Source organism: Ambystoma mexicanum, chromosome 10 (assembly GCF_040938575.1).
Source record: "Ambystoma mexicanum isolate Mex_15411 chromosome 10, UKY_AmexF1_1, whole genome shotgun sequence".
In the NCBI taxonomy this organism is placed as follows: Eukaryota; Metazoa; Chordata; class Amphibia; order Caudata; family Ambystomatidae; genus Ambystoma; species Ambystoma mexicanum.
Window position 1 is genome coordinate 1503848024 of NC_090932.1, and position 23913 is coordinate 1503871936.

The following is a 23913-nucleotide window of genomic DNA, read 5'->3' on the forward strand; positions in this document are numbered from 1 at the left end:
TCAGCGAAATGTGAAAAGAACATTGGGAAAAGAATCCCCATGCATCCAAGAATCCCCGCAAAAACAAAGAGGTGATGGCTGGAAGGTTTAGAATGAATCTTAACCACTGGCAATGCTCTGGGCAACCCTCCAGACCAGATTTGCATATGGTCTTTCCCCTTCTGTAATGGCTTGGCAGGCGAAGAATGGTGGTCTGGAGGGTTGCCCAGAGCAATGCCAGTGGTTAAGATTCATTCTAAACCTTCCAGCCATCACCTCTTTGTTTTTGCTTTGTCACCCCGAGTGGGACGGGTATGCCCAGACGTGGGTCCCGTGCCTGCTGGGCCTAGAGACCCAAGCTACTCCTCACTGATGAGCCCCAACAAGGGCGAAACATGTTTGGGGATGCTTGTGGTCTCGTGCAGAAGGGATGTGACCTAGCAGTTCGGGCTGGACTGCCCCTTTTGGGGTGGGGCCAAGCCTGATTTGCATATGGTCTTTCCCCTTCTGTAATGGCTTGGCAGGCGAAGAACGGTGGTCTGGAGGGTTGCCCAGAGCAATGCCAGTGGTTAAGATTAATTCTAAACCTTCCAGCCATCACCTCTTTGTTTTTGCTTTGTCACCCCGAGTGGGACGGGTATGCCCAGACGTGGGTCCCTTTGCCTGCTGGGCCTAGAGACCCAAGCTACTCCTCACTGATGAGCCCCAACAAGGGCGAAACATGTTTCGGGATGCTTGTGGTCTCGTGCAGAAGGGATGTGACCTAGCAGTTCGGGCTGGACTGCCCCTTTTGGGGTGGGGCCAAGCCTGATTTGCATATGGTCTTTCCCCTTCTGTAATGGCTTGGCAGGCGAAGAATGGTCCTCTGGAGGGTTGCCCAGAGCAATGCCAGTGGTTAAGATTCATTCTAAACCTTCCAGCCATCACCTCTTTGTTTTTGCTTTGTCACCCCGAGTGGGACGGGTATGCCCAGACGTGAGTCCCGTGCCTGCTGGGCCTAGAGACCCAAGCTACTCCTCACTGATGAGCCCCAACAAGGGCGAAACATGTTTGGGGATGCTTGTGGTCTCGTGCAGAAGGGATGTGACCTAGCAGTTCGGGCTGGACTGCCCCTTTTGGGGTGGGGCCAAGCCTGATTTGCATATGGTCTTTCCCCTTATGTAATGGCTTGGCAGGCGAAGAACGGTGGTCTGGAGGGTTGCCCAGAGCAATGCCAGTGGTTAAGATTCATTCTAAACCTTCCAGCCATCACCACTTTGTTTTTGCTTTGTCACCCTGAGTGGGACGGGTATGCCCAGACGTGGGTCCCGTGCCTGCTGGGCCTAGAGACCCAAGCTACTCCTCACTGATGAGCCCCAACAAGGGCGAAACATGTTTGGGGATGCTTGTGGTCTCGTGCAGAAGGGATCTGACCTAGCAGTTTGGGCTGGACTGCCCCTTTTGGGGTGGGGCCAAGCCTGATTTGCATATGGTCTTTCTCCTTCTGTAATGGCTTGGCAGGCGAAGAACGGTGGTCTGGAGGGTTGCCCAGAGCAATGCCAGTGGTTAATATTCATTCTAAACCTTCCAGCCATCACCTCTTTGTTTTTCCAAGAATCCCCGTGCATCCCCATGCATCTAAGAATCCCCATGCATCCCCATGCATCCCCATACATCTAAGAATCCCCATGCATCCCCATGCATCCCCATGCATCCCTGAATCCCCGTGCATCCCCATGCATCTAAGAATCCCCATGCATCCCCATACATCTAAATATCCCCATGCATCCAAGAATCCCCATGCATCCCCGAATCACCATGCATCCCCATGCATCTAAGAATCCCCATGCATATCCCCATGCATCTAAGAATCCCCATGCATCCACATCCATCCCCATGCATCCCCATGCATCCCCATGCATCTAAGAATCCCCATGCATTCCCATGCATCTAAGAATCCCCATGCATCTAAGAATCCGCATGCATCCCCATGCATCCCCATGCATCTAAGAATCCCCATGCATCCCCTTGCATCCCCATGCATCTAAGAATCCCCATGATTCCAAGAATCCCCATGGATCCCCATGCATCTTAGAATCCCCATGCATCGAGCATTGCAGTGAAATTAAGAAAAACAGTTTAAGCGTCATCGGAAAAGGTGTCTTTTTCAGCACTTATGAAAAATGAGTAGAGAAATCAATCGTTCCCTTAAATAATACGTTTTTAAAAAAAGAACAAATTAAATGGCGCTATCGGGACCAGGATTTGAACCCGTGGTGCTTTGAAGCACGTACCTGCTGAGCTATGCTCCCCAGCCGCTGTTTCTTTTCAGAAGATTAGGTGGTGAGAATGAAAGATGGCTGTCGATTGCCGCTATTAATTGTGTCTCCCCAGCAGTGTCTGGCTATTTCCCCCATCTGACCCTTGCACTAAGAATGCATCACACTTGCCTATCAAACACTGAACCCAATGACCCGCCACTGGCTCCCCCAGCAGGCGGTACACGGGTTCAGAAGTGGTACATGTGTCTCACGGCTCTTCTCGTGACCTGTGGAGGCCATGTTAATAGCCTCAACATGCCCCCCTGCTCGGAGCAGGAGTGCTCCACCAGAACATGCATTTGCATTTGGCCTTCTTCAGTCCCCCCCAATTACGCCCATGAGTCAGTCACCTCCATGTTGCACATCTGGAATAGGTGCATTTACAAGCGCACGTGTTCCTTTGATATCGATATTGATATTTTATTTCTATGAAGCTCGTACACAAGTGTTTCAGAGCGCGACAAGGCAAGGGAGGGGAACAGGGGAGAACAAAACAGCGATCTTACTAGGCCCAGTGACATTGAGAACGCGCAGGTGCATGGGAGAGGGGGAGGGGAAAAGTGCATGGAAGGAGGGAGAAGTGGAAAGTGCGAAGCAGAGGAGAAACAGATAAATAACAATAAATAAATAATAAAGGCAACAAACAGTGGTAGTGCAGCCAGCCATTTGCAAGTGCTAGGTTTCCTTAAATTCTTATGATTGCTTCAAGGGTAGCAGGTGATGTCATGCTGTCAGTGCTGGCCCCAGGTCTACCAGCGCCCTGTGTGAGATATGCTGTGATATGATAAGGCATTTATAACACGCCTATACACATGTTTCATGGATGCAGGTGTGCAGCAAATAAAGGGCGCCGCCAGCTCACAAATGTAAAGTGTCAGTCAATGACTTTCTATTCGTGAGTGACAGAGGTGCACCAGTCGCGGCCCTAAACACACTATCACTCACTAGTAGAAAGTCATTGACTGACATTGTGTGAGCTGGTGGCGCCCTTTATTTGCCACGCCCCTGTGTGACCGCACCACTTGATTCCTCCTTGAGCCGGCTCTGCATGCTGCACGCTGTGTGACTCCAGCCAAATGTGGCGCCAACCTGCTCTAATGAGTTCATTTCATGGGAGGCAGTGGGACCTTATCGCCCTGCCTGAGATATGTCAAGCGCTCTGAGAGCAGGCCACCTCAGAGGAAGAAATACCATACTGTACCACTATAATTGCTTACAACAAAGAAATACTACACTATCTTACTATGTACTGCACTACTGAGGGTGCAACCAGCAGGGGGTGCTAGGATGGACCGGCAAACAGCTGAATGAACTCCACTGCGGAGTAGAGGATTCCAAAATGCAACCCCCCCACACCCCCTGGTTGGCACAAATCCTTGCTCCACTGCATGGAAGAGATGTCAATTTCATTTCTCAGTTGACATGATCCAGAGCATTGTTAGTGCTGATGCATTTCATGTTAAGGGAGTTTGGAAGGAGATGTGCCCTCACTCCTGACACAGTCTCCTAACCTTTAGTAATATGATAGGTTATTTATAATGCGCTTAATACCAAGAGGTTTCTAAGCACGGACCCAGGGATCGAACCTGTATTGCTCTGTGTCGTCTTGCTTCCAAGGCAAGCACGTTGCCCTTGAGCTATCCTCCCGAGACAATATACAAACAGGTGGATGTTCTGCCCTACCGGTGACAAGGTCCATTTACCCTAGAACAACTCTTAGGCGGTGCAATGACACCGGACCCTGCTGCGCGCCCATGCACCCTGCATCCTCCACCACACACGGTCCTGGTGGGCACTGAAGGAGCAGTGGCCTGAGGTTACCTGACTTTGTCTGACTAGGTCTCCCTTCATGGCTGGCCCGCCCTGCTTGAGGGCCAACTAACAGGGTTTACCCAGTGTGAACTTTATACTCTTGCGCACCCAGGAGCAGTTCGCCCCTCTTTGGTATAACAATTTACCTACCGGCACTCCACGTCTCTAAAAATAAATTAGGCAACAACACCCTAATGGTCTAAAATCTGTGAACATAGCAGGCTGAAATTTGACAAGAGTTACACAGTTCATGAGAAGGTAGCTGAGAATATATGGGCATCAGAAACAACTGCAGCATGTAAAATGGGAAACAGGAAAAAGCATACAAGACTATTGGTTTTACTTGCAGTGCACTGGGAGATTACACTTACCAGCACACACTCTTGGTGATAGATGGCCCACGGAGCAGTGCCCAGTAAGTTGCGCTTCTCTTTCACAAAAAGGCTAGAGAGCCATGGACCAGCTGCCGGAAGCGGGCAGGGCGGTACAGGCACTCGCCCTCGTTTAAGGCTATCCTTCTGGTCACCCAATCCAAGGTAGTACTCCTTTGCCCCCATAAATGTTTTCAGTGCCCAAATTGAAGAAGCACCTCAATCCTATAGGGACTCAAAAAAAAGAAATGTCCAGGTGATGTCGCTGGAAAACAGATTTTTTAAAAAACTGCATTGTGGTTGCAAAGACGAGGACCAGTATTTTGACCTGTCCACTTCTTTATAAGGGAACCTTTGGTTTTTCTAGTGCAAAGTGACAATTTGATCAATAACCTTTCCTCGTGAATTAAATGTTTCGGTGTTTAAAAGCTCCACCGCTGCCACGCTTCTGCAGGTCTCCGAGGTTTGTGTCATCCTTGGGAGAGAGTATGTAACAACCTCCAGCCTTTGTTCCCCGCGCCTTGCTGAGAAAACTCTTCAATGGAACAACACAGAATCCTCCCTGTGACCTTCGCATAGAGACACAATGTATCACCCTTCTGCCTGTACCCGATAGGCCCCACTCTGCTGACAGTAAGAGCTAAGTCCCTTGAATTTATCGGTGCAAATAGTGGTTTCTACCAATCACCGATCCACGCGTTCATAGTTATTTTGGACCCCTAGTTCAAACCTTTAGTCTTATGATCCTAAATTCTTTTGCCCCTAATCGTACCTGCCACAGTGATTGCCATCCCTTAATGAAATCTTACTCTTGTTCAGCGATAGTGTTTTCAGAACCTAAACGTAACCCTAAGCCCTTGCAAACTTAAGAGCCGATTCACAAAGACGTGGCTATAAATTACTCGTGGGTGGGGGGTGGCATTTGTTTCTTTCTCGTAGTGGCTTCTTTGTGAATCGAATCGTCCTCACCAGGAGTAAGTCCTGGAGTAAGTCAGAGTTTCTCATAGTAACTTTTCTGTGAGTCGAATAATAAAGTCCATGAGTAAGTCCAGGAGTAAGTCAGAGTTTCTCATAATAACTTGTCTGCGAGTCGAATAATCAACTCCATGAGTAAGTCCAGGAGTAAACCAGAGTTTCTCATAGTAACTTTTCCATGAGTCGAATAATCAACTCCATGAGTAAGTCCAGAAGTAAGTCAGGGTATCTCATAGTAACTTTTCTGTGAGTCAAATAATCAACTCCATGAGTAATCCAGGAGTAAATCAGAGTTTCTCACAGTAACTTTTCTGTGAGTCGAATAATCAACTCCATGAATAGGTCCAGGAGTAAGTCAGAGTTTCTCATGGTAACTTTTCTGTGAGTCAAATAATCAACTCCATGAGTAAGTCCAGCAGTAAGTCAGAGTTTCTCATAGTAATTTTTCTGTGAGTCGAATAATCAACTCCATTAGTAAGTCAAGGAGTAAATCAGAGTTACTCATGGTAACTCCTTTGTGAATAAGCCACATATTGCTTATTGCCCACAACTATTACTCTAAACTCTAAAAAGTGTGACCACATAGCTTACAACCCTCACCCTTTTGCCCATAATGCTTGTGGACCCTAACTTTAACACTAGCCTTTACAGTAGCAGAGCATGCTAGATTCATCTAGCAGGCGACAATCCAGAGCCAAGGCCTTGCTCACTAAGGACAGGGTCATTTTTAGTGCTATTTGGGTAGGATTTCTTGGCTATTCTCTGGATGTGGGAAAGGTCATATGTTTTGTACAGGATGTACCATGTTTCAGTAGGGTAAATGGTGCTGAGAGCGCGGATGCTGCGGGCACTTGCCAAACCGGTGCAGGTGAAGGTGCCCAGATGCTGCCGTCAAAGCCCTACATCATCCCTCTCTTCTGAAAGATAGACGCCACACCCTCTGTGCATAGCACTAAAAAGATAGGTTATGTTATGCTACCGAGATTTATACCATGTACCACAGCCATCTTCATGGTCTCTAGGCACTATATCCAAATACACTTGATTCAGTCTCTGTATTTTACTAATAGGGCTTAGGAGATATGATATGATAGGTTATTTATAACACGCTTAATACTCAGAGGTTTCTAAGCGTGGACCCGGGGATCGAACCCTTGTTGCTCCGTGTCCCCCTGAGCTATCCTCCTGAGACTCCCGAGGTGGACGCGGATAAGCTCAGGTTAGCGGGGTGAGATGTGTCAACGCTTGGTCTCCCACTCTGTTTCCTGGCACGTGGAGCTGGAATGATGCAGACTGTAATGTTTTCTTCAGGCTGGGCTTGCAGTATCCCACCGTATGCGGAGAGCCGGGGTATGTGGAAGGAAAGTGCACACAACAGAAAAGCCGGGGAGTCCTGAGTAATGGGGATTGCGGGAGCTATAGGATGTGAGTATTTAACCTTGCCCCAATCCAGAACATTGTCAAGTGACGGTGTAATGGTGCCCGCCTCCCAGGAAATTCTCTATTTAGATACAAGTCCTTTTTCTATTTTACAGTTTCTTGAGAAAGATGGTTATTTCTAGATGATGTTTTTTTTCTTCTTTTTATTTAGAATATATTTGTTAGGATGAAATGTGGGTTCATATAATGTAAAAAGTTGTTTCTATAATAAAGAAATGTGATTGTTGTGATAGTCAACTTTTATTTTAGTGGGTAGGGCCAGTGAACTAATACTTTTTCATGTTTAATATATTTATATTATTTAATATTATTAGGTAAAGGCTGGCATGCTTTGAAGGGCTTCGATAGAATGAGCAACACCAGCGATTGGCTGATTGGGATGGAAGTTAAGGTACATGATTTAGAGCTGGCATATTATTAAGGCACCGCAACACCATGAAATACTGCAGGGTGCCAGCGGCCTGCCGCCACATTACCATGAGGAGCCTCACTCTCCTCAAGCAGCCAGTCACTGAGTCATTCACCACTGAAGACACAGAATTCAGACTGGACACCCTTCGCCTCAGTGGGCGGGTGAGACCATAGATGACACTCCTGCTCACAGTCCCAAACGCAGTGTGAAAACCTGATATCGCTGAATAGCAATAATTGAGTTTCGGACCATGTTCTCTGCTGATTTGTAGGAGCTTGATAAGCAGCCTCTTAGGTAGACTAAAAACATTATACACAACATGATGTGGCCCACACATTGCCCAACAAAAGGTCTGAATGGTTGGAAGCATATAATAATGTTAGGTTTTCACTCAGCACATCATGTCATAGCCCTCCCTTTTAAGTGCTGCAATAATTAAGCAATAATCCCCAAACTGGGGGGGCAATACCACTTCAGGTAATGCCCTGGGCCCCATCGTTACAAGCCCGAGCGAATATGTAGTTTCTTTACCCATTCCATTGAGGCCATTCAAAAAGGATAAAAAGTGAACAAAGAAGATGGCCGCCATGGAACGGCGGGAAGGGACTATGCATAGTCCCTTCTCCCTTTCCATGCTGGCCATTGAACTGTGCTAAGAAAAAAAAAGAAAGATGGCCGATAGGGAGCAGGGAGAAGGGGCTACAAATAGTCCATTCTCCCTTTCCATGGTGGCCAGGATATAGCTGCAACCCGCCCGACAAAGGCTTTGTCAGGCTGGTAACGACCCAGCGAGGGCTAATCAGAACGCTTACTGCAAATTGACTGTCCCTCGCCGGGTACTAATAGCTGTTATTATTATAGAATTGTATACTTCTCAATGTATCGACTTTGGACAGCTGAAGGTCTGAATTATGCCTGCCGGTTTCGAAGTAGCGAATTGTAGGTTCTCCCCAAATTTGAGGTGAGGGTTTATATCATGACCTATCTTCTGGGGTAACTGAAATATTACTTTAGTAGTCGTTGTAATCAAAAGACCTGATAGATCATATATCCAGGTAAAGCTAAATTAAAGTTCGTGTAGTAATGCATTTTGTGTAATACTTATATTGAATCTGAAATAGTTTGTCAGCCCCTGCAACCAGCTGAAGGCCACCAAGGGACCTAGCGGTCCGAAACCTGTGTCGCAGCATAGGCTGCTAGCCATACTGCCCTATGTTATCTCTTTAATTACACAGCCTGGGTGAGTTGATATTATGCATATTACATTGTATAGGTTTTATCTATTCCTCCCTAGAAAGATTTAATTAGGGCTCACACAATGCTCACATCTCAATATGAGCAATCGGCCAATTGCATATTTTCGTAGATAAGTGCTCCTGTCTTTCCAAATGTAGGATAAGAATTAGGCCTAACCTCCTGTTAAAATTATGCGTGCACCCATTATCCAGCCAAAAACAAACCAGCTTTCTCGCTCGGAGGCTTTCTTTCGGCAAAGTTCTTCCCACAAATGATACAAATAGCAGTTGCCATGACGAAATCCGCCTTCATGGATGTCTGCTCCTCTCTGCAGGTTTATTTTTGGGGAGCAGAGACCTAGTTGAAGTGAACATGGGGCACTTTAAGATACAACATTTACAATTTCCTCAGATAATACTCACTGTGCCTGGCAGAGGCAAGCGTGGACTGATGCCAGGAGTGTGCCACGGCTGAGGAGTGACATGGTGGCACGGGGCACACGTAAAGGAGAAAGATTGCACTATCAAGGGCCGCCAAAGTCACTCGCATTCCCTCAAAAAACCATTATGCAATGGATTCAAGTGGAGTGACCATTGTACGCTGAATTAAGGGAACATGTAGGGACTTCGCAGGGACATTGACATACATCTTCTACGGAAAAGTATTTCCATGACAGAAAAAATCTGGCTGAAGAGTTAGGTGAGATTATTTTATATGCGTCATCATTTGTGCGGCGCATTATGTGTCGTGTTCATGGCCTATTTTTCTGACGGCCTTCTTGGCGGCCAAGGTGCCAGGTAGGATGGCTGTGCCCACCACTTTAAAGTGTGAGGCCAAAAAAGGAAGGCACTGAAGGCAATTCCAGCTGGGAGTGACATTATTTATTGCATCGTATTGTTTGAGAGTAGTGGAGTGCTGTGCAGGATGTGGGTAGCTAGCGCGTGGGCTGGCATCTTTTAACAGGAGCGCATTACTGTGAGTTGCGGTCTGTGCATCAGTGTGTGTGTCCATCAGGATTAGTCCTTGGTCACTTATTGTTGAAAAAGCCATGGTTTGGGAGCCTTGCAGAAGTAGAGAATTGTCGGGGCAAATATGTAAGTGTATGAATGTAAATGTCTTGGGCTTTTTGAGGCTTTAAAAGCACCCCAAAAGGGCTTTCCCGACGCCCTGTTAACACTACGTCCCTTGATGGCAGGGTGCCGCAACACACACAGGAGGCTTTGTTCAGAAAATGCACATCTTACTGGGGCAAGCCGAGGCTCGACTGGGCTGCTAAATTAAATTGTGATGTACCCGTTGAACAGCGGGATCTGCAGTTGTTCATACGGAACCCAAGTGGGGTGGACTTACTCAACAAACGCGACTTCATTGCCTATAGTGGATGCCTTGTCAAGATATGTAAGCTTGGTCTGTTAGATGTCGATACCTACTGGGGTTGTCAAAAAGAGAAAGGTAGTTCAGCTCAGGTGCTGCCTAAGCATGTGAGGGAGAGTCCGAGATTTTCGGGGTTGGGGTGTTTGCTAGATTGGATTTGGTGAATGGAAGCAAATTGAGACCTGGCATTGGACTGCCCCCGTTGTCCTTAGTAGTCCAAGTGTTTTCGTATTCCTCCACTGTGCTGCAATGTCTTGTTTATTTGTCTTAATTTTTTTATAACACACCTAATACCGTACCTGAATTGGGTTTCTAAGCGTGGATACAAGATTCGAACCTTTGTTGCTCTGCGTGATCTTGCTTCGAAGACCAGCACATTGCCCCTGTACTTCCTTCGTTCACATATCTATCTAATTCATGTCCTTATCATTTCATGCTCATATATTAATCAATACACTTGTTTGTTGTCAAACATTCATTTTATGTAAAAACTATTTGAGATTTCGATAAGCAGTCAGTCATATACACAGGTCTCTTCAGCAAATGCATTTCTGACCCATTTGTCCAGCATCAAAAGAATTCATCATGATTTTACTGCAATTTATTGCTAAAAATTCATATTTTCAATATAAAGATACATTTTTTCTACAATTCTCTGGTACCTCCATGGGGGCCACCATCGCACCAACTTACGCTAATTGCTTTATGTACAACTTCAAGAAACATCGTGCGCTAGACCACCCAATAGGCGTAACTATCTAAAGTTTTGGGTACGATACATAGATCATATCTTTGGAATATGGGTGGGCATGAAAGAGAACTTTGTGGGGTTTCTGGAATACCTCAACACCATAGATGAAAGGATTCAATTCACTAGCGAAACGTCCTACACAAAAATCTATTTTTTGGATGTAGAAATCGCAGCCACATCACACCAATATCACCCTAATATTTTCAGAAAATAGACAGATAGGAACAACCTACTTCATCGTTTCAGTTTCCATCAAACAAGCCTGATTAGGAACTCACCTTACAGTTAAATGTTAGGAGTCAAAAGTAAAGTGAGCAACCCACAGGACAATGAGGAACACATTTCTATTATGGCAAATAAATTGTTCTCTCGAGTTTATAAACCAGAGGATGTCAGAGCATCAAGATAACATCTTGAGAGAGTAGAATTAACAAATACCTCTTCTGATCAGCCCACAATAAAAAAAAAACACCGGGGCACCACTGATGCTAAGCTAGAGTTTGACCATTGTGTTACCAATGCCAGTATTTAATATCATTAACATATAAGAGGTATATATGAACTTTGCAAAGAAGAGACGGCGCCAGTCTATATTCTTCTTAGTTAATCTTTACTGTGAGGCCTGGCATTAGACCTTTTGGTGTAGTTGAGGCAACTGCCCTGCCCTGTGCTCAGTGGTCGAAGTGGCAGGAGCGGTTGGGAGCAGTGCTCCTCTACTTTTTGAAACTAAGTTTCACCTTTGCTATACTTTTATTTTGAAAAGGACCCGTTCCGGAATGGTTTCGTTTTAAAATAGAAGTGTAAGAAGAAGTGGAAACTTGCACTTCAGTGCACTGAGTCGGGACAGGTGGGCTGGGTGTTTCTAATCTTTAGCATGCCCCCTAAGAGGTGTGAATGGTGGGTGATTAGAAAGGGGAGGGTGTGTAATACTGCATGCTGTGGGGGACAATGAATAAAGTTAATGCAGGTTCTTTAAAATGCATTTTGCTTTTTCTTTTGCTATGTTTCTTTCACAGTGGTGGGGGTGGAATTAAGGAAAGTCGGCACCCGGGTATGGTGTTTGCACTGCTGGTGGCAGTGGGCTTGACGATGGGGTTTGTGCGGGGGAGCCACCAGGGACCATAGTTTCACTACTTCTTTTCATCCACTTCGACCACAGCCTTTGCTGCAAGGGAATGCTGGTTGTTTATGGCATCAGAGGTGCACAAGAAAGAAATATTGAAAGAAGTGTTGAAAACTAGGAAGACACCTATGGCAGAGGTCTGCATGCTGGACATGCCGGCGCTGTCCCAGTACGAAAAAAGCTTGCTGGAAGGTTCCGAGACTGACGGCCCATACCTTGATCTGTGTTAGTTGTGTGTGGTGTGGGCCGTGTTCTGTGCTTCCTTTTGTGGAATATTAAGGAATATCGGCTAATATATGGGCAAATCACAGCTTGAATGTTTACTATGTTATTTGCCTCTCTTGGCATTGGTGATGCCTGGACCCGACCCTCTGCAGTTTTGTACACTGTTTGTACATGCTGCAAGGGATCTCAGTGGGGTCAGGGAGGTTGTATTTTTTTAATGTTGGAACTTCTCTTCGAGACAAAATGACTTGTATTTTCATGCAATTGCAAATGTTTGAGCTCATTAGATTCGTGATATCTTCAGCTGGATTTGTGTTGTTATATCCCTGTAAAAATGTAAAATAAGGGTTCAAAAAAAGAAGAGGCAGAAAAGGCAAATCTTGTCCCTTTTAAGCAAATAAATACATCAAGGCAGGAATCAGTGTTTGCAATGTTATTCTACTGCACTTAGTTTAATTATGTGTTCCATAATTTGATGGTGTACATTCAGAGGACTGCCAAAAGTTGACAACATGTGTTTCGCACTGTAACCTTGCTTCCTCAGGGCAACTCGTGAGTATCAACACACGTAAGTTTGTAAGTCAGCCTGATTCTTACATTTTGTAAATTAGCTCAGAGGTTTAGGGAACAATTAGATGGAGGTTTGTAGCCAGTTAAAATGTTTTCTCTGCATCCCTCTGGTGTATTTCCGGGCTTCACAAATGGCCATCCGGTCCATACACCGGTCCAAAGGCTGGTCCTTCAGGCTTTCCCAGGCCTCCGCTGCTACCATCTATATTCCAGCTGGCAGCTAGCGAGGGAGTTCACTGAGAATGGCTGCTCCTGTCTTCTGGGCAGCTAACCACAGGCAAGTGTACCCTCAATAACATCGGTACCACTGATGACTGGGCTAAGCAGATAAAGAAATAGGTAGACTAGAGAGCCACTTTATTTTAAGTCCAACGTCAAGTCTCCCGGCTCTTCCTGTCGAGAACAGCCATGTCTGCAGGTGCATGGAGCCACCTCAATCTGCTCAGCTGTGGATGATTTGCAATAAATACCTTTTTCAGATGCATCGTTAAGGTCCACCCAAGTAAGCCAATACCACTCCTGTGTTGTTGCTTGCAGTCCCTGTTATTTCATTGTATTAACATTCTTTTAAAAGGCAGTCTTTCCCCAAAAATGCGCGACCCTCTCGCGGCTGAGAAGGACCATGCCAAAATAACGGGCTCTATGAGGTAGTTTCCACTGGGGGGGGGGGCGTCTACAACAACGAAGATCTATTTGCATATCACGTGGGTCCCACCCACAAGTGCAGTCCAGCATCTGAGCAAGAGTACCACCGCCAGCCCAGACATGTGTCTAGGCTGTGCTTGGCGCCCTCAGGAAGGTGTGGCTGTGCAGCTCTTTAGGCATTTAAAGCATGGATGTTTAACAAATATACAGTGGTCGGCCATTATGGTAGTCATGTGATGGCACTTGCTGTGATGTCATCAGAGATGGGGGTGAAAGGGCAGATGTCACTTACTGCAAAATCATTGGATGGTCACTGGTAGCATCCAGAACATTTTAGTATATTCGTTTAGATAAGTATTGAGTGTTATAATTGACCACTACAGGAGTATGATATGATATGATATGATGGTTATTTATAACACGCTTAATACCCAGAGGGTTCTAAGCGCGGACCCGGGGATCGAAGCTGTGTTGCTCTGTGTTCTCTTACTTCCAAGGCGAGCATGTTGCCGCTGAGCTATCCTCCCGAGACGTCCATGTGGTACCTGCAATTCACAGGTTCGATTTGGCACTCCATCCTTCTGAGGTTGCTAAAATGAGTCCAGTTGAGTTGAGTAACTATAGATCGTTAAATGAGGCTCTGTGTGTGTCATGTGCTGTGCAAATGCCCCGTATAATTATTAGTAGTATTTGTGGGGGGATCTCCCTTTGGGGAATGAGACCAATCAATATGGCGACTGGTTATTCTCCAGTGTCCAACACAGCTCCTTTTCATACGCTGCCCTCGCCCATGGCCTCAATGAGGGCGGGCACAGGCTCTCAGGGCTATAAGTGGCCCAGGGCTCACAAAGGCTCAGCCATGGGAGCTTCAAAAATTGCCTTTCATTTGGGGCTTTCTGCCCTGATTTCGCCTACTAAAAGTCAATGAAAAAATGGTGTGAGACAACATAGTTTTTCCCAGTAGATGTCACTATGATCATGTTTGTAATCTCATCATCAGTTTAAAAATGTGAAATTAGGCTATTTGTTTTGTAATACTTCAATGGGAAAGTATAGTATTAAGAATATGTTTGATATTTGCAACACTATTATTTTAAATGTTGTAATAGAAGCACATTATAAAATTAATGAATGCATAAGAATCATGGGCTTCTATTAAAAAAATGGACTGTTTGGAACCAGCTTTCACCTAATTTCATTCAATTTCCTTTTTATATTTGGATATTTTCACTGTTGTAATTTTTCATTTTTTGACTGATGATTTATTATTTTTTTACATTGAACACACCCTGTGAAATAGACTTGACTTCCTTTCATGTCAAGTCCACTCCTTTAGCTTCGTATTCATTTATTTTTCTTTACTTATCAAAAAACGTTCTTAATTGCGTACTCGGCCCAAAGGCATCAGAGCGCTGTAAAATAATTACATATAAAAACAATGTTACTTAACATAATTTACAATGTAGACAAAACAATTATCAAGACAGTTTAAAAACCAGATCACATACAAACATTCGGTTTTCCCTGAAATACTAAACCTATTATTAAAAATTCCAACTAAAAACTATATTTCTGTCATCTCTAAGATCTTAAAAAGCCTCATTCCATAAGCAGGCCTTTACTTTTTCAAAAGTCTTCAGTCATCTGTAAATCTTTTGTCAGGGCGTTCCACAATTTTACAGCGCCCTCTGAGCATGAGCGTTTCATAGGGAAACACTGTTTAACCATTGGCACTTCCAGATTTAGGGGTTCTCAACTAAGTAATCCTCTTAGATCACCTGACATTTTCAATTTGTTACACAAATCTTCAGGCATCTTAAAATATAGAGCTTTATACACTAGATATATCATCTTAAAATTGATCCTCTGCACATCCTTAAAGGTTCCTTAACTACTTGCGATTCCTATGCCACTTCAGACACATTTTAGGCCCCCAACCCAAACATTATTTTGCAACTGGATGCAAGTCCAGGGGCTACCGAGCAAAGCAGAACAAACCGTTAAATAAATATGTAAACCAACAGCACCAGCTCTTGCAAGGGGGCAACTGTCCAAAGACCTAAAAGGCACTATGATACATACCCTGCAAAACACAACTCACCCGTTCCAGCAAATTTACTTGAGTATTGCAAACCTCTCCTGGCATGCAGGCAACTGTGAATTTGTACACAAGTAGGAGGGCGGGTGTTGACAAATGTGTGCCAGGCAGGGTTGCCTGGCAAGGGCAGCAGAGTTTCAACTACTGCCCCAAAACTAGGCGACACAACCATTCTCAGGCACTCTATTGATGAGCAATTCTCCAGCCAACGACCGGCTCACTCTCAGTGGGGCCACAGAAGCGCTCCCAGGACTGTCCAAGGCCAGACAAAGCAGTGTCGTCATTTCACCAAAGTCATAAGTGTAGCAGAAGTTACATCACATGTCCTTTCATTGCCTGATGACATCACAGGAAGTCACATTGTGCAATTGTTTGCAATTATAGGAAAACACACTTTCCTTTATAGAAAGTAAATTCTACAAAAAACTGTGCAGTATGTAAAACAATTAATGAAAGCTACTACCAGCTTCTAAAAGGTTTTCACATTTCCTGAACTAGTTGCAGATCACAATTGTGTTTCCTACACAGTTAGTATACCTTTCTTTTTTACCACCATATGTTTGCTCATACACTTCACATTCTTCTACACGATACCAAGAGCAACCCCAGACATGCCTCAGCCTCATTGGCCATCGACAGCGAGGTGTAGCTCGGGTCTCTAATCACAGCAGTCTAGGGACCCACATCTAGGCATGTCTGTCCCACTGGTCAGAAGCATGTCTGGTGTTGTACGCAGTCTTCTTCAGAAGGGGTGTGACCTAGCAGTTCTGGCACAACTGCCCCTTTAAGGGTGGGACCAGACCTGATTTGCATATGGTGTCGTCCCCTCTGAAATGGCATGGCGGACTGAAGAACCATGGTCTGGAAGGTTGCCCAAAGCAATGCCTGTGGTTATGAGTAATTCTAAATGCTCTAGCCATTCACATTCAGTGTTGCTATGGCTCAGACTGTCAGCCTTACAGGTGTGGATTATGTGTGTCGGGGTCTGCCAGGGTATTCATGATAAGCTGCACATGGAGACAGAACTTGTTATAATTTCTGAAAGTGCTACCCTGATATGGGTGCAATCAAGCACATGCCAATTGCTCCAGACAGGCAAATGAAAAAAGGCCATGATTTAGATGCATAAGCGAGACTCATTATACTTGACATTCGCAAGTACCGCTACAATAATCGAGCTGTGTATCCACCAGTAGGACTGGGGGAAACACCTGGCTGCCTACCGCAGAGAGGAATGGCGGTATGTGAGACCAGCCCACCTGCAGTGCCGTTCCACTTGGAAGTGCTGAAGTCAGGTTGGCCCCAGCACTCAGCCTGTCTGACTGGACAGAATTCTTACAGGTTCTGCCAATGGGATGCGTGACTGCTGTGAGGACCAGAACATTCCATGCATCCTGATTGGCTGAAATGCCCTGCATTGAAGGCAATCAATCGGCCAGAAATCTCCCGTCACTCTGAATGGATAGAATGCTGCCCAATCCAGCCAATGAGGGCCCCTCTTCACCGCCCCCTGCAGATGCTGGCCATAAAAAGGAGCAGACTGTAGAACTGGGTCCCATGTTGTGGGGCAAGCTTTGGGACCAGCCCAAGACTTTGCGAGGGCCTTAGCGAGGGCTCAGGGCTGTTAACGCCAAGGCCTGCACTCACTACACGGGATTTTACCCTACTAGCACTTGACACAAGTCCAGGTGCTGATAGTGTGTTTCCTTATGAAGCAAATCCGACCACAGGAAGAGCGTGATGTGGGTTCTATCTTAAAAAAATAAGATGAACGCACAGAAACCTTAAATGGGACATAGTCCCTTATCGATTTCCACTGTGGCCTGGAAAGCACGGGCGGGTGGTGAAGGGTGGAGTATGGGCATGTCCAAGGGGTGGCCTGGGGTGGCACGTGCAACCCATGGAATCTGTTTGGCCACTCCAGGTGCCACCCCATGGTCCTAAAGTGTGTGCATGCGTGTGCGCGTGCGTGCGCTCGCGCTCGTACGTCATGCCACCCCTGCATAAGTCAGTGCCCCACTTGGGCCACCCAGGTCAAAAGAGTCTGGACACGCCACTTGCCTGGAGCTGGGGCAGGATGGGCAGGTAAGTGATGAACTGGGATAGCGGTGGGCAAGGGGAGGAGGGAGGAGAGGAAATGGGGCCTGGAGCAAGGAAGATTGCGACACTGAAGGGACGAATGGTACGTGGGCTTTCACCTGTAATTCACACCCACTTTTCAAGCCTCCTGATTGGATGGCACCTCTACCCCACGTGCAAATACTGAAGGTTGCTTGGTTGAAGGTGCAGAATGCAGGACATAAATCTACTGTCCTTATACATAAAAGGGTTGTCATATTTAAGAATATGGAGCAAAAGCAGGACATTCAATTTAAAAAGCAAGAAAGACACTATATAGGCACAAGCAAAGAAAACTCCTGCTCCACTTAACAGACAAGGGACATGTTAACAAATGATACAAGCTTCTGACAACTCCGCTGTACCTCTATTTTGGATATCATATATCATGATACGGTATGTCATGTCATGATATTTCGTGTGATGTGCCATATTACATCATGATATGCCATGTCATCATGTATCTATCATGATACTTCATATAATGTCAAATCAAGATATGTCATGTTAAGTAACAATAAGTTCTGTCATGATAAGCCATGTCGTGATTTGTATTGTCCTAATATGTCATTTAATAAGATATTTAATAAAAATATTTTATAATGAGCAAATACCACCAAGGGCCTTGGAGAACAGTATAAAAGAATTGGATCAACTTCCAGAGGTCAGAAAATCTCGCAATTCAACAAAAACCTAAAAAAAGTTTTCATTGATTATGGAAAATCAGTGAGGGAGTTAATCGAATAGTCAATGATAAAGAATTCCATATCATGGGACGACAACTGAGAATGCTTGGTTGGATATGATATGGTATGATTGGTTATTTATAACACGCATAATACCCAGAGGTTTCTAAGCGCGGACCCGGGGATCGAACCTGTGTTGCTCCGTGTCATCTTGCTTCCAAGGCGAGCATGTTGCCCCTGAGCTATCCTCCTGAGACTTTGGGGAATTCAAGATGAACTTCTGATTTTCTCCTTAGAAAGCGAGGCCAACCAGCTCTTTTCAATGTATTTGCTTAATTAATATAAAGGTGTATGTAAAACAACTGCTTTGTATGCCACTCAGTCCAGTTTAAAAGCTAACTTTGCTCCCAAAGGAAGCCAGTCCCGTCAAAATAGTGTTACCTCCATCATTGTGTGATACAACTGAGGCTTGACTTCATCTTCCATAGCAAGGAAAGTTGAAAATGAGCCGACTCAGCTCTTTTCACCACATGGATTTTGAAAGACAGATTCTGGTCTAGCCAGAAACCCAAAGGTTTGGCCACTGGGACCAATGAGGGAGAAAACCCAGCTGATTCCAGAAAAGGTAGCTATGACAGCACATTGGGTACTTTGTTGGATTGTGCAAATAAGATTAATTCAGTTTTTAGAGGATTTGATTTAAGACTGACAGAGATCGTCCAATTAGTGATTTCCAATAACAGGATTAAAACAGAAATATATCCTCAGCTAAAGAGATTTTAACATACACCTGAGTATCCTCAGCATACCGAGGAATCGATAGGACACACCTTCTGACAATATCCTCCAAAGGCTCCATAGAAACACTGCAGAGTCGGGGGAGAGAATCAACCCGTGTGGTACTCCACATAAAGACTGAAGAGTCAGGGGACAGAATCAACCCGTGTGGTACTCCATATAAAGAATGAAGAGTCAGGGGACAGAATCAACCCGTGTGGTACTCCACATAAAGACTAAAGAGTCGGGGGACAGAATCAACCCGTGTGGTACTCCATATAAAGACTAAAGAGTCGGGGGACAGAATCAACCCGTGTGGTACTCCATATAAAGAAAGAAGAGTCAGGGGACAGAATCAACCCGTGTGGTACTCCACATAAAGACTAAAGAGTCGGGGGACAGAATCAACCCGTGTGGTACTCCATATAAAGACTAAAGAGTCGGGGGACAGAATCAACCCGTGTGGTACTCCACATAAAAACTGAAGAGTCGAGGGACAGAATCAACCCGTGTGGTACTCCACATAAAGACTGAAGAGTCGGGGCACAGAATCAACCTGTGTGGGACTCCACAGGTAATTGGGGATATGAAATGGACGCACAGGACCCATCTGAAAGAATCTATGGAAAACATTACAAAACAAAACTTTTTTAGTTTATCAACCGGCAGCTTGTGGACACTTTGAATCTATGGAAAACATTACAAAACAAAACTTTTTTAGTTTATCAACCGGCAGCTTGTGGACACTTTGTACATTGTTTTGAAGAGTGAGAAAACCTATTGGGTAATAAGACAATTGGGTTGCCAAATGTAGAATCCGTGGCAAGAACAGACTTTTGTGGCATATTTTGAGTGGAACTTGCTTGCTTTTGAATTTTAGTTGGAAATGTTCTGAAATGATCCAGGAGAAGGGGATTCAACCTTGGATACAAGGATTTATGTTTATAAATTATCTATGTGCACTTGAATGTTATGTTGTGAAGTTTGAACAGCCAGATAACACTTTTATGACTTTGTTGTATGTATGAGGGTGAGGGGCAGAGATGTTTCGACATTAGGTCCGTTTTCCTTAGCTGTTGAGTTTGTTAGGTTAGGGAGAATTAGGCGTTTGTCTCGCCCTCTCTGTTCAATAAAATGGCTAATTATGAGAAAACTATATACTTGTCTGTCTCGCATTTCTGACCCCTCACATATCCTCAGGGTGTGGCCCGGCAAAGAAATGTGTTGGAAATCTGCTTAGGAGCCTAGCTGCAAACATTTGTTATGGGACATTCAATGCTGACATATATTGGTACAACCAACATGACAATGTGTTCTTACATTGACAATGCTGCAATTACTGAGAAAATGGCATTACAAGTGCAGTAGCTATACAGGCCTTACTGGCCAAAGTCCTGGTTTTAGTGGGGAAATCCTGTGTGTTTGTGCGCGCATTCAAGGACAAGGCTGAAATTGCTGGGCAAAACCATCATGTGTTTGTAATTACAGTAACAGTACTGGCATCTGGGCAACACCTGCACAGCTGTGTACTTACAGTAGTAGTGCTAGCCTTATTGGACAAAAACCTTAATGATTGTGTATTTACAGGAGGAGTAGTACCAGAATTATTGGGCAAAGCCATCACGAGTGTGTACCTACAGCAGCTGTACTGGCCTTAACGGTATCCTTCCATTAGCAATACTGGCATTATTAAGCAATGCCATCATGAGTGTGCACATACAGTGACAAAGCAGGCATCCTGAAAAGGTTTTGGAAAATTATCCTCTGTACTCTTGGTTATGTCTCACCTATCTCATCTATTGAATTTTTTCATGTATTACCCTACAGAACAGCTTGTAAATGGTATGGATTGTTACCCAATTTTGTACGGTACAATGCACCATTAACCCATTATTTTAAAATAATTTCTCAGGGAGGAAGCCCCCCAAAGACCCCTTGCTTGGTTTGTGTGCTCTTGATATGCTTGGTGACTCGGAATTGTTTTGTGGGGAAGGTTTATGCCCCTCCATTGCAAAAATGTATCTGTTGCCACTGAATATGCCATGATATGACAGATTGACAAGACATATGATGCCATGGTATGCCATTTAATGATTTTAAATTTCATGACATAATAAAATAATGATAAAATGATATGACCTGAGATAACATAACCTAACATGACAACAATCCCAGTAAGATCTCTGTTTCAAGAATACAAAATGTTATCTGTTTCACACAACTCAGTTCTAGTAAACTCCCAGTTTATTGATATAGAATTCTATATATTTCCAGGTTACACAAGTCAAATATAGGTTCAGTTTGCACAATATCAGTATTCTCTCCAATTGACAATTAGTGTACGCCCAACTTTCGCAATCCCAGTATTTTCCCAATTTGAGCAACCCTGCATATTACCCATCTGACAAATCCAGTGCATTTACATTATGACAACCTCTGTATAATCCCAGTATTACAACCCCACCTCCAACTGCCTATTTGGCAATTTCAGTGTACTTCCAGTTTGACAAGCGAAGTATATTTCGAGTTAGAAAAAAATCTATTTAATCCCAGTTTGCACAGTGAATTCCTAGTGTAATATCAGTTTGAAAAACCTGCTATAATCCTGATTTGACCAACCCGGTATTCTCTGAGTGTATTCCCAGATGGCACAATCCCAGTACATTTCCAGTTTGCACAATGCCAGTATACTCCAGATTGGCAATCCCAGTATACTCGCATTTTGATGGTGTATGTTTTATAGTACTATTTTTTATAATGATGGTATTTGCCGAGTTTGACATTGATATGCTAGTTTGGTACTCAAATCAAACTCCCAGTTTAACAATCCCAGTACACTCCTAATTAGAAAAACTGAATATACACTCAGTTTATTGACCCCAAGTGTAAAACTCAGTACACCCTCAATTTTGGCCAATCCATGAAACCCTGAGTATAATAATTCAGGTAAGATACATGTTTGACAAACCCAGTGTATTCGCTGTTTACGCACAGTACACTCCTAATTTGAAAAACTGAATATACACTCAGTTTATAGACCCCAAGTGTAAAACCCAGTACATCCTCAATTTTGGCCAATCCATGAAACCCCCAGTATAATAATTCAGGTAATATACATGTTTGAGAAACCCAGTGTATTCCCTGTTTACACACTTTCAGTACATTTTGAGATTGATAATCCCTGTATACTCCCAATTTGCACAATCCAATTAAAGGTCCATTTTGACAATCCCAGTATGCTTCACGTAAAAATACCAAATTACCCATTACAAGGTGAGCAAGCTGCCATCGGAGAAGCCCTGCCTGTTGTGAGGGGTCAGAAATGTGAGGCAAACAACTTTGTGAAGTTTTCTCAACAAATGCCATTTTATTAGATTAGAAGGTTGGATAGATGCCTCACTGTCCCTAACCTGACGAGGATTTCCCTGAAAAAAATAAACTAAAGGAAACACTACAACAAAGGATATCTGTCCCTCACACTTAGACATACAAGAAATAAATGAGGAAATGCATAGCAGTTCAAAACAACTATTGAATTTGTATTGTACCAACACAGTCTCTCCTTATAACCTGTGTGAATTCCCTTTCCCCAGATTTGAGCAGGATTTTGCTTCACAGATCAAGAAAAGAAAATAAGGAAATCCCAGTTTACTTCAAAGTTCCAACACAGTTCTTTGCAACTTTAACTTGTCAACAGAAAGTTCCAACACTGCAGTGATAAACAAGAAAATAGAAGGCTCATCCTCTTACTTGAACAAGCGTACGATTTATCCTCCTTAGATATAGGATAGTTTCTCAGTTCATCAACAACAACAATAATTGTCTTGGTCAGGATGATTTGCCCCAAATGATAGGTTCTGAAGAAATACAACTCCTTTTACAACAGCTTTACAAAGTTCTTTCTTCACTGAAACAAACCACATAACGCCTCTTTCAGTACCACTTTTTAGCTCTTTATCAACTTCTACCTGGTTTATTTCCAGGTCAGGCCCACTACCTAAGTTCACACCTGGTTTACTTTCATTCCAGGCTGACTTTTTCCACAGGATTTCCATCCGGGTATACTCACCTGCCCGAACAGCATTTCACAACAACAGTTTCAAAATAACAAATGCTTTTGTGGTTAAGATCAACTGACAAGAGGTTCACAACAACTTCACAGTATTTAACAGTTTGCAGCTTCAAAACCTTTAACAACTCTTCAGGGAAAACAAGATTCACATTGAGATTCACATCAAGCCGCGCAAAACTAAATCATCCAGTCATGCCAATTCTTGGTTCACCCTAGACCTCCTCAAACTCTTCATTGAAAAACGGGGCGCTCGCAAACTTCCCACTCTGACAAAGACAAAACTGACTTCAAAGCTCACTCCAAAGAATACAATAAGGCAATCATTCTTGCCAAAGCCAATTCCTTTGCATCTAGAATCTCTGATGCGAAATCCAAGACAAAAGAAATGTTCTCTATCTTCAGAGAGCTAGAGACCCCCACACCTGCCCCCCAAAACTTTACTAAAGATAAAAATGTGGTGTGATGAAATACAAACAGCCATGTGCAACAAGCTGGATTCACTCCAAACCAAAATCCAAACCACTAAACAATCGCTCTCCAACCCTCATACCCCCGCCCCCTCACCCTCTCTTGACGCCTCCCCCCCTATTCTCATTTAAGGCCATACAGGAGCAGACATGGTCAACATCATGAGAACCATAAAACCGTCCAACTGCAAGGGTGACTCCTGCCCTGCCACAATTATCAAGGACTGTGCCAACACCCTTGCACCATTCCTGACAGCCTTTGTCAACACCTCTTCTGCCACAGGGAAAGTCCCCTCCTGTCTCAAGGAAGCTTGGGTCCGACCACTCCTAAAAAAACCTACACTTGACCCAACCTCTACTAACAACTATAGGCCCATCACCACTGTCCCATTCCTGCTCAAGATACTGGACAAAGCAGCCTACCTGCAGGTACAACACTTAATTGAGGAAAACAAGCTCCTGAGGCTACGCCAATCCGGCTT

General features: G+C 44.3%; 1 protein-coding gene across 9 annotated transcripts in view; it reads right to left on the bottom strand.

Moving 5' to 3' along the window:
• Positions 1–23913, bottom strand: part of PITPNM2 (phosphatidylinositol transfer protein membrane associated 2) — a 1944277-nt gene that overhangs the window by 1499942 nt on the left and 420422 nt on the right. Inside the window, exon 3 of one of the 9 annotated variants that reach the window (XM_069619650.1) lies at positions 4463–4687. The exons of the other annotated variants lie outside the window; for them this stretch is intronic. The gene's annotated coding sequence lies outside the window, so the exon portion shown is untranslated. The remainder of the gene's footprint in view (positions 1–4462; positions 4688–23913) is intronic. 9 annotated transcript variants of the gene reach the window in all.